The following is an 11,228-nucleotide window of genomic DNA, read 5'->3' as shown; positions in this document are numbered from 1 at the left end:
GACACGGTGTTCCCCCTCCTCCTCTCGCTCTTCTCTCTATGTCGCGGCGGCACCGCCACGGACTCGGCACCTTCTGAGACCCTAACCCTAACACTCGGCGCTCGCCCTCTCGCTCTTCTCTCTATGTCGCGGCGGCTGTCTATATATCGACCGTACACCCCTCGCCGTATGGATACACGCCTAGCACTACTAGTATTTAAACCGCATCGTGCAGATGCTAATTAACTTCCGGTGCTTCTTCATGGTCAGATTTGCAAATCATGGAAGGTTTTGTTCGGTTCTGATTTTGCTCTGTTTTCGAGATAATGGGCGACGGCATGACTGACAGGATGTGGGAGGCAACGACGAAACACGCCAGGCAATGCGAGGTCGGCGACAGGGTGTACGCGTACACCGCAGGGCAGACCGGCGGCGTCGGCGGCGCCACCGTGTACGTGAACTCCATCTGCCAGCTCGTCAAGATCGAGCTCGCCGGCGTCGAGTGCGTGCCGCAGCACCTCAACAGGGCGCAGAAGGCGTACGTGCACCAGCTGCTGCTGGAGGCGTTCGAGCAGCGCGCCAGCCTCCAGGAGGCCGACATACTCCTCCACGCCAGCCACGGCGCGCGTTCAGGTCGATAACGAGCGGCCCTTCGCTGCATCGCCGAGCATGTTGCGCATGTTGTCGCCGCAGCGCGCGTACAGCGTGGCGAGGGTGTTGGCGACGTAGGGCATGGCGTCGATGCCGAGCTTGGCGCAGCGCGTGCACCTCACGGCCGCGCAGCGCAGCTGGCCTCGGCGCACGCGGTGAGCACGGCGGCGCATGCGTGCGGTCGCGAGGCACCCCGAGGCGCGCATCTCGGCGAAGCGGCGGAGCGCGTCGTGGCGTCGGCCCGTCCGCGTCAGCGCCCACGACGTCGGCCCGCCCGTGTCGGGCGCCCACGAGCATTTCGTCGAACACCCTGAGCGCGAGGCGGCCGGCCTTGGCGTGGCGTCTGCTAGCGCGGTGGCGTGGCCGGCGTCGGAGGAGACGGCCGAGGACCTGACGGCGAGCGTGCAGCGACGCGGCGTGGCCGGCGTCGGCGGCCGCGGCGCAGGCCTTGAGCGCGAGGCTGACCACGAAAGGGTCGGCGGCCGCGAGCGGGGAGGCGTGGATGCGGGCGGCGGAAAAAAGGAGGAGAGGGCCGGGGAGGTACTGCGGGCGGCGGCGGCTGCGTCGGCGGTGGCGGCTGCGTCTGCGGCGGCGGCTTCGTCGGCGGCGGCGTGGGTGCGTCGGCGGCGTGGGTGCGTCAGCGTCGTCGGCGGCGTCGGGGCTCTGTTGTCGCGCGGGGAGAAAGAAGATTTTGGGATTTTTCGGTCGCCGGCTAAGTGTAAAACAGGCGATGGGCCTTTAGTACCGGTTGGTACCACCAACCGGTACGAAGACTTTCGTACCGGTTGGTGGTACCAACCGGTACTAAAGGGTTTTTTTTTGTTTTCTTTTTTCTTTTCTTGTTTTCTTTTCTATTCTTTGTTTCTTTTTTCTTTCTTGTTTTCTTCTTTCTTTCTGTTTCTTTTTCCTTTTATTTTGTGTTTCTTTTCTTTTCTTCTCATTTTCTATTTCTTTTCATTTTCTATTTCTTTTCTTTTCATTTTCTATTTCTTTTCTTTTCATTTTCGTTCCCCTTTCTTTTGTGTTTCTTTTCTTTTCTATTTATTTTGTTTTCTGTTTCTTCTTTCTTTTCTTTTATGTTTTTTTTCTTTTCTTTTGTGTTTCTTTTCTCTTCTTTTTATTTTCTGTTTCTTTTCTTCTCTATTTCTTTTCTATTTCTTTTTCTATTTCCGTTTGTTTTCTTTTCTATTTGTTTTCTATATCCTTTTTTATATTTCTTTTCTATATATTTTCTAATTCTTTTCTATATATTATCTATTTCTATTCTTTACTCTTGCCACGACGCCGTCCGCGCGGGAAACTTTCCGGCCACGACGCCGCGCGGGAAAAGAAAGGGCGGGAATGAAATTTTATTACGATTGAACTCGAATTAAAAGTACATAGCTTAACTGAAAATTAAAGATACATGACCAAATTCTACTGGGGAGTCATTCAGTCATACTCCTGCCTAGCCCTGTAGTACTCGCCACTGTAGTCGTCGTAGTCGCCGTCATCATCGTCGCTGGCATCGGGGTCGCGGTACTCGAACGTCGGCGGGTGAGCACGCGTGGGCTGGGACTGAGGGTAGCGCAGGCGGGGGCCACGGTAGGCCATGACGCCCTGGAGAGTCCGGCCGCGCCACCACAGCCGACGGCCGGCCTCGTTGAAGTTCGGAGGAGGCGGGCCGCCCTCCTCGTGCACGGCAGCGCCCTCTCACGCCGATTGATGAAGAAGCTGTCCCAAGTCGGGCTGTAGTCGGGATGCCACTTGGGATTCCTCCGCTGCTCTGGCGAGAGCTCGAAGTAGTAGTGGTTCGTGATGGCCATCTCGCGCGCCACACCTAGAGGGACTGGAGGGACCGGTACGCCTCCGACGCTTAGCAACCAGCCCGTCGGGACGCGGTAGCCCGGCGGGCGAGGGGTAGTTCGAGGCGCAAAGCGCCTCCGCCTCCCGGGGGTTAGAGATGCGATGGAAGCCATGGGAGAGAATGATGAGGTTTGCAGATATGAGTCTAGATGTGATATGTAAATGGTGGCCAAGCCTACATATATATAGTGAAAAAATGGCGGGAAGACAGAGGCGGGAACCGGTGGAAAGCGCGGGAAGAAAATAGGCGGGAAGACAGATCGAGGCAAACCTTTAGTACCGGTTGGTGGGTGCAACCGGTACTAAAGCTGTCGGCGGGATAAGGACGCCCTGCTCGATGAGATAAAGTATGTAGCGCACGACGCCCTGTCGGTGGGATAAGGACGCGTGGGTAACCTTTAGTACCGGTTGGTGGGTGCAACCGGTACTAAAGCTGTCGGCGAGATAAGGACGCGTGGGTAACCTTTAGTACCGGTTGGTGGGTGCAACCGGTACTAAAGCTGTCGGCGGGATAAGGACGCCCTGCTCGATGAGATAAAGTATGTAGCGCACGACGCTCTGTCGGTGGGATAAGGACGCGTGGGTAACCTTTAGTACCGGTTCGTGTCTACAACCGGTACTAAAGGCTGTCGGCGAGGATAAGGACGCTCTGCCTATAAAAGGAGCATCGATACACCATGGGAAGCAGCTCAACAAGCCAACATGGATGGAGAGTTTCATCACCATGGATGGAGGAAAGGGTTGGGAAATCTCCGTGGCGGAACTTGTCGAAGATGCCCTTGGTGCACACGCCCTATGGCATCTTCGGAAGTTCCGCCTCGGAAAAATTTCCCTGCAAGCCCGTGGAAGACTTCATCTCCTCTAACAAATGTTGGGGAAAGGGTTGGGAAATCTCCGTGGCGGAACTTGTCGAAGATGCCCTTGGTGCACACGCCCTATGGCATCTTCGGAAGTTCCGCCTCGGAATTTTTTTCCTGCAAGCCCGTGGAAGACTCCATCTCCTCTAACAATGTTGCGGAAAGGGTTGGGAAATCTCCCGTGGCGGGACATATCGAATATTGCCGTGGTGCACAAGCCCGATATATGGGATATTCGGTAGTTACGCCGCGGGAATTTTTTTCCTGCAAGCCCGTGGAAGACTCCATCTCCTCTAACAATGTTGCGGAAAGGGTTGGGAAATCTCCCGTGGCGGTACATCTCGAATATTCCCGTGGTGCACAATCCCTATATATTGCAAATTCGGGAGTTCCGCCACGGAAAAATTTGCCTGCAAGCCCGCGTGGCTTAACTAGTAAAAAAAGCCCACCCTCTCCATTGTTAATATCTTACATACGGTAACATCATTACACAAAAGTGATTTCCATATTGAGATACACAAGTTATGATCCCTATATGTAGCTAGCTAGTCTTACGAGTTTTCTTCGCTCGTTTCCCTTTCTTCTTCTTTGCGACGCAACCATGGACAATCTTCATTGTTTAAGATGATGCTTGGGTCAATTTTTACCTTGAAGGGTGGAATATCGTCAAACTTATTATAATCTTCTGACATGTCTGTCTTGTCCTCTACTCCCACGATGTTTCTTTTTCCTGAAAGAACTATGTGCCGCTTTGGCTCATCGTATGATGTGTCCTCTTGCCTTTCTTTCCTTTTTTTCGGTTTGCTAGACATATCCTTCACATAAAAAACCTGAGCCACTTCACTGGCTAGGACGAATGGTTCGGTGTCGTACCCAAGATTCTTGAAATCCACTGTAGTCATTCCGCATCGCGGGTCTACATGTACCGTCTTTCACGTTGAACCATTTACACCGGAACAAAGGGACCTTGAAATTAGGTCCATAGTCAAGTTCCCATATCTCCTCTATGTACCCATAATATGTGACCTTGTTCCCATTGCCATCTTCTGCATCAAAGCGGACACCACTGTTTTGGTTGGTGCTCTTTTTGTCTTGGGCGAAAGTGTAAAATGTGTTCCCATTAATCTCGTACCCTTGAAAAGTCGATATAGTAGAAGATGGTTGCTTGGCCAACAAGTACAGCTGCTCGTCATCGGTGACATTCATGAGACGTGTTTGCAACCAACCGCCGAAAGTCTTCATGTGTTCTCCATCAATCCAATCTTCACGTTGCTCCGGGTATTTAGAGCGTAAGATCTCCTTGTGTTCCTCTTTGTACGGAGCCACCAAGATGGAATTAAGTAGAAGCGTGTAGTGTGCTTGAGTGAAAGAATGTCCGTCCATACACGTTGCTGATTTCTTTCCTAGCGTGCCTTTTCCACGCAGTCTCCCCTCATAGCGCGATTCGGGAACACCGATCGGCTTAAGGTCGGGAATAAAGTCAACACAAAACTCAATGACCTCCTCTGTTCCATAGCCCTTGGAGATGCTTCCTTCTGGCCTAGCACGGTTATGAACGTACTTCTTTATGACTCACTTGAATCTCTCAATGGGGTACATGTTGTGTAGAAATACAGACCGAGAACGCCAATCTCTTCGACCGGGTGAACTAGGAGATGTGTCATAATATTGAAGAAGGATGGTGGGAACACCAACTCGAAGCTGACTAGACATTGGACCACATCCTTACGTAAATTTTGTAGAGTAAGTGGATTGATCACCTTACTGAGAAATTGCATTGAGGAACGCACATAGCTTCACAATGGGTACTCGAACATTTTCCGGCGAAGCCCCTCAATGCAACCGGAAGTAATTGTGTCATAATCACGTGGCAGTCATGAGACTTTAGGTTTTGAAACTTTTTCTCCGACATGTTTATTATTCCCTTTATATTCGACGAGAAGCGAGACGGGACCTTGATGCTACTCGGGACTTCAAAAAAGATCTCCTTCTCCTCTTTGGTAAGAGCATAGCTGGCAGGACCTTGATACTTCTCTGGATTCAGGTTGTTTCCTTCGTGGATACTTTCTTTGGTCCTGCCGTGCATCCGGTGTATCTTTTGTCTTCCCATACACGCCCAAGAAGTTTAGCGAGGTTCACGCAAAGATTTTTCGTCACGTGCATCCACGTCGATTGCGAGTGAACCTCTAAGAATTTCCAGATGGGGTAGCTCCCAAAATATCGACTTCTTCTTCCACATGGGTACGTGTCCGTCAACATCATGCGGAGCAGTTGTCCGCCGGGACCCTTTCCAAAGATCACTTCTAAATCCTTGACCATATCATATATAACTTCCCCATTAGGGCGGGTAGGCTTGGTTCGGTTATCGCCTCACCTCCGAAATGCTTTCCTCTCTTTCTTACGTGATGTTGTTTTGGAAGAAATCGACGATGCCCCCACACATTCTTGTTTCCCAAATAAATACTATCAGTCTCACCTAAACAAGTGTGTGCATGCATTGTATCCCTTGTTTGACTGCCCCGAAATGTTACCAAGAGCAGGCCAATCATTGATGGTTACAAATAACAACGCTCGTAGGTTAAATTCCTTTTGTTCGTGCTCATCCCACACGGTACACCTTCGTCACGCCACAACTCTAAAAGTTCTTCAACCAATGGCCTCGAGTACACATCAATGTCGTTGCTTAGGGTTGCTTCGGGCCACTGGATGAGCACGGCATCATAATGAACTTCCGCTTCATGCACAACCAAGGAGGAAGGTTATAGATACATAGAGTCACGGCCAGGTGCTATGACTGGAGCTCTGCTCCCGAAAGGATTAAAGCCATCTGTACTTAGACCAAATCTTAAGTTCCTTGCGTCATCTGAAAATGACTTGAACTCTCTGTCGATTTTTCTCCATGCGACCCGTCGGCGGGGTGTCTCGACATCACATCTTTCTTACGGTCCTCTTTGTGCCATCGCAACAACTTGGCATGCTCTTTGTTCTGGAACAAACGTTTCAACCGTGGTATTATAGGAGCATACCACATCACCTTCGCGGGAACCCTCTTCCTGGGGGTGGACTCACCCTCAACATCGCCGGGGTCATCTCGCCTGATCTTATACCTCAATGCACTATATACCGGGCATGCATTCAAATTCTCGTACTCCCAGCGGTAGAGGATGCGGTCATTGATGCATGCATGTATCTTTTGCACCTCTAATCCTAGAGGGCAGACAACCTTCTTTGCTTCGTACGTGCTAGAGGGCAACACGTTCTCCCACGGAAGCATCTTCTTTATTATTTTCAGCAACTTTTCAAATCCCTTGTCGAAGTACCATTCTCTGCCTTCCACTGCGACAATTCCAGCGTGGTACCCAGCTTTTCTGACCATTTTCGCAATTTGGGTACAACAGTTTGTTGTGATCCTCTAACATTTTCTCCAACTTCAACCTCTCCTTTTCATTTCCGCAGTTCATCTTCGCATCAAGAATGGCCCGACCCAAATCGTCATCCGGGTCATCAAAAATCGGCTCATCGAAAATGAGGTCTTCTTGACTTCATCTTCCCCATTCTACTACCACCGTCTTCGGTGAATAAGCTGGGATAGTTGTCACTATCCTCTTCTTCTTCGTTGTCTTCCAATATAACTCCTCTTTCTCCGTGCTTGGTCCAACAATTATAGCTGGGCATGAAACCATTCTCCAGGTGGACGTGAAGGGTCTTCGAGGTAGAGTAATCCTTCATATTCTTACAGGAACTACATGGACAATACATGAAACCATTCGATTGCTGTTTGCCTCGGCCACGTTGAGAAAATAATGCATGCCAGTAATGAACTCGGGATGGCACCGGTCACCGTACATCCATTGTCGACTCATCTGCATTTTATATGTATATCAAAAATCATTAAGTACACAACATCATGGATATATGAGTGACCAACTTAATTAATATTCAAGTTCATCACATAAAACTAAGTTATTTTTATAAAAAAGAAGAGGGGCTCACCGAGGTGGTACCGTGCCGGCTAGGGGACGACGCTAGCGATCGACGGCGGTGAGGACGGGGATGATACTAATTAAAACCTACAAAACATACCATAATTTCAGCTCAAATTGCATATAAAAAAATAAAATCACTAACTTAGGCATTTCATCGAACACCTTGATTGCACTACAAAAATAGTACGAGTTAAAACTACCAAAGAACTGAGCTAAATTAGGAACGCCGGAAGGAAGGATGATATTGCTAACCCTTGGATAGATGTATGCCGTTAATCTTGTTAAAATGGTGGAGAAAAATAAAGATTATTGGAGTGTGTGAGAGGTGGAGAAAAATTTAGAGTGTGAGGAAGATGAGAAAAATGAGAGCCAGCAGGGGGCTCGGGACGAGCTGGGCGATTTTGATATGGCTGGGTACCCTTTGGTACCGGTTCGTGTTACGAACCGGTACCAAAGGTCCAGCCCGGGCCCCACCACGCGTCTGAATTTTGGCCGAAGACCTTTCGTACCGGTTCCTAACACGAACCGGTACGAAAGCCCCTCCCAAACCGGTACGAAAGCCCCTCGCCCACCTGAGCCCTCAAACCGGTACAAATGGCCCCATTGGTACCGGTTCGTAAGGGAACCGGTACCAATGGCTTAGATGGATGTGAGGTTTTCTACTAGTGTAACAACCCAGCCATTGTTGGTTCACTTTCAAGTTTATGTACTAGTTTAATCCTAGGTGCTAATACCTCTTTTTTTCAGTTTGTTCACCTTTAATACTTACGGTTTTGTACATCGTAACTATAGACATATCACTTGTAAGCTATCTTGAATTGATCAACGCGATGCTAACTTTTAAGTTTATAAAAGCCAGAAACTCGAAACGGAGACGGATTTACACGTAACCCTTAATCTATTTTGAAGCACCAAGAATTTGAATTTCAAAGTTTCAAACAAAATCTGAAACAAAATTTTAAAGGTAGCCAATGATGCATACTATATATGTGCAAAATCTCAATACAAACTACTTTTTTTCTAGGCTACACCGTCAAATTTGTGTACCCTAGAATACAAAGTAGTTCGTACTAGGGTTTCACAGGTTTGTAGCATACATCCCTACGAAAATTTAATTCGCCCTCGGGTGCGTATGGTCTCTACCAGAAAAATCATATTTTGAAATGTCCAAAAAAATTGGCAAAAAAAAAATCTACATCTACATCTCCTTAATCTGTCAAGTTTCACGGAAAATCAATATTTTTGTGATCTATGTAAAAAAGAGAAAATTTATCTTGTGAAAAACACTATTTTTAACACTGAATTTTGTCTTTTTACACACGTCACATGATAAGTCGATTTTTTCATGGAACGACTTTGTGAGTGCGTAGCACGTGAAGATGCACTTGCGAATTATTTATTTCAATTTCTTTGAAATTCAAAATGTGTGTAAGATGCATTTCAAAACAGAGGGAACATATGCTCTCATGTTCAAAACACCACTCCCCAAAATTCAATTCGGCCCCCGGATGCATATATATGCTCCCTCTATCAAACTCTAGAATTTTAAATTCTAATTTTAAGTGTTTTAAAATACAAATCTAGGTGTAGCTCGGTCATCATTTGTGCACTCTGAACAAAATCCGTTTTAAAAAATGCACCCATTCCATTCTTTTGATTCTCAATAAATTACCACAGAAAACGTAGCATTTTTTGCTTTTCTGGGAAAAAAATGACGAGTACGATTTTTTAGACGACTATGACTCGGAGATCATAAGCTGAAATAGACCACATGTCGACCAATCATCGGCATCTTCGATAGGCCAAAACATGGAAACAAATCACGTCAAGAAAAGAAGGAAACAAACGAGCTCGAATAGACTCGAGAAGAGAGAGAGAGGGAGTGGCCGATTTGAGTTGGCCCTCGCGTGATCTCGAGTAGTTGTCGATGGAACAGTCTTCGTTGTTTGTCAGGCAGGAAAAGACACGCACACCGCTGTGCTGCTCACACCACACGTATGCAGGACAAAACGGTTAATTTTGTCCGTGTGTGTTTTTCACCAGAAGAAGAAAAAGTTAGGCACGCGAATGTAGAAGAAGCCACCTCGGACGGAGGAGAACGCTGTGGATGATGTCAGCCGGACGGGCTCCAAGCTTTTGTTGCCACTAGTGGAAAACAGGACTTTCGTACAAACCTTTTATCGCGGCCGCGTCTGGAGTCGCGATAGATGGTCTGGTCACGTCGCCCTAAAACCAGCTGGATGGCTCTGAACCTTTTATCGCAGCCTTTTGTCGCGGGTCGCAGACGTACCGCGACAAAATCCGAGGCTACCGCCTCTTTCACCGCTTTGTCGCGGGTCGTGATACGGCCCGCGACAAACGATCCCTATACATACAGCCAGCCAGCTAGCCTGACAGTACGTACAATCGTGCCCTGCAACGACAGCATGTTACTAGTCCCGCGCTTGAATAATTAATCGCAGCGCGTACCGGCCGGCTAGATCGACGTCGATGTGTACTGCAATGACTGCCTCCCTACCGCCTTGTACCACGTACACATACGATTTCGTTTCGTATTTGGGTCAACATGCTTCTGATCGATCTCTTTTAAGCGGTAGGGCTTGCACTAATAGCATATAACCACAAATTATCAAGCTAAATCAACCAAATTGGTACCACTTATGGGTTTTCGACAAAAAAAAACCACGAGAAAGTTTTAAGTCTTCGCAAAAAAAGACAAGACCAAAAGAAAAGACAATAGATATATTATTTAATAATAGTAATAAAAATGAATAAAAAATAAATTATTTCATATTTAAGTTCCTCACATTTTTCTAATAATAATGGACATATTATTTGTCCAATTGCGATTTACAGATTCAAAGATATTAATTATGCCATATTATATGAGTAATGGATATATTATTTAATAATAGTAATAAAAATGAATAAAAAATAAATTATTTATATTTAAATTTCTCACATTTTTTTAATAATAATGGACATATTATTTGTCCAATTGCGATTTACAGATTCAAAGATATTAATTATGCCATATTATATGAATAATAGATATATTATTTAATAATAGTAATAAAAACTAAATTATTGATATTTAAATTACTGACGTTTTTCTAATAATAATGGACATATTATTTGTCCAATTGCGATTTACGGATTCAAAGATATTAATTATGCCATATTATATGAATAATAGATATATTATTTAATAATTGTAATAATAATGAAAATAAATAAATTATTTATATTTAAATTCCTCACATTTTTTTAATAATAATGGACGTATTATTTGTCCAATTGCGATTTACAGATTCAAAGATATTAATTATGCTATATTATATGAATAATATATATATTATTTAATAATAGTAATAAAAAATGAATAAAAAATAAATTAATTATATTTAAATTCCTCACGTTTTTCTAATAATAATGGACATATTATTTGTCCAATTGCGATTTACAGATTCAAATATATTAATTATGTCATATTATATGAATAATGGATATATTATTTAATAAAATAGTTTTATTACTTATTTTACTTTCATTAGAATTTAATATTATTATCTTATAAATTATTGTTTACTTAAAAAAATATTTTTGTTTTGTTTTCAAAAAATACAGAAAAGTGACACAATGGTATAAGAGTTAATAAGATTGATATGGTAGTATTGACAACAAGGTACAATCAGCTTCGCGGGAACACAGCAGGAAAGAATAGAGAAGTTAAGCGTGCTGAGGGTGGAGTAGTGTGAGGATGGGTGACCGACCGGGAAGTGTGACCAACACTTCAATTTGACTAAAGATTAAGTGTAATTAGTGTTAACAATGGTCCAAGTGAGAGAGTAACGAGTCAAAAAAAAAAAAAAAAAAAGTAAAAAAGGGTAAAAGGTAAAAAGAAAATGAA

Source organism: Lolium perenne, chromosome 5, assembly GCF_019359855.2.
Source record: "Lolium perenne isolate Kyuss_39 chromosome 5, Kyuss_2.0, whole genome shotgun sequence".
Taxonomy (NCBI): domain Eukaryota; kingdom Viridiplantae; phylum Streptophyta; class Magnoliopsida; order Poales; family Poaceae; genus Lolium; species Lolium perenne.
The sequence above is the reverse complement of the archived record's forward strand: the minus strand, read 5'-3'. Positions refer to the sequence as shown.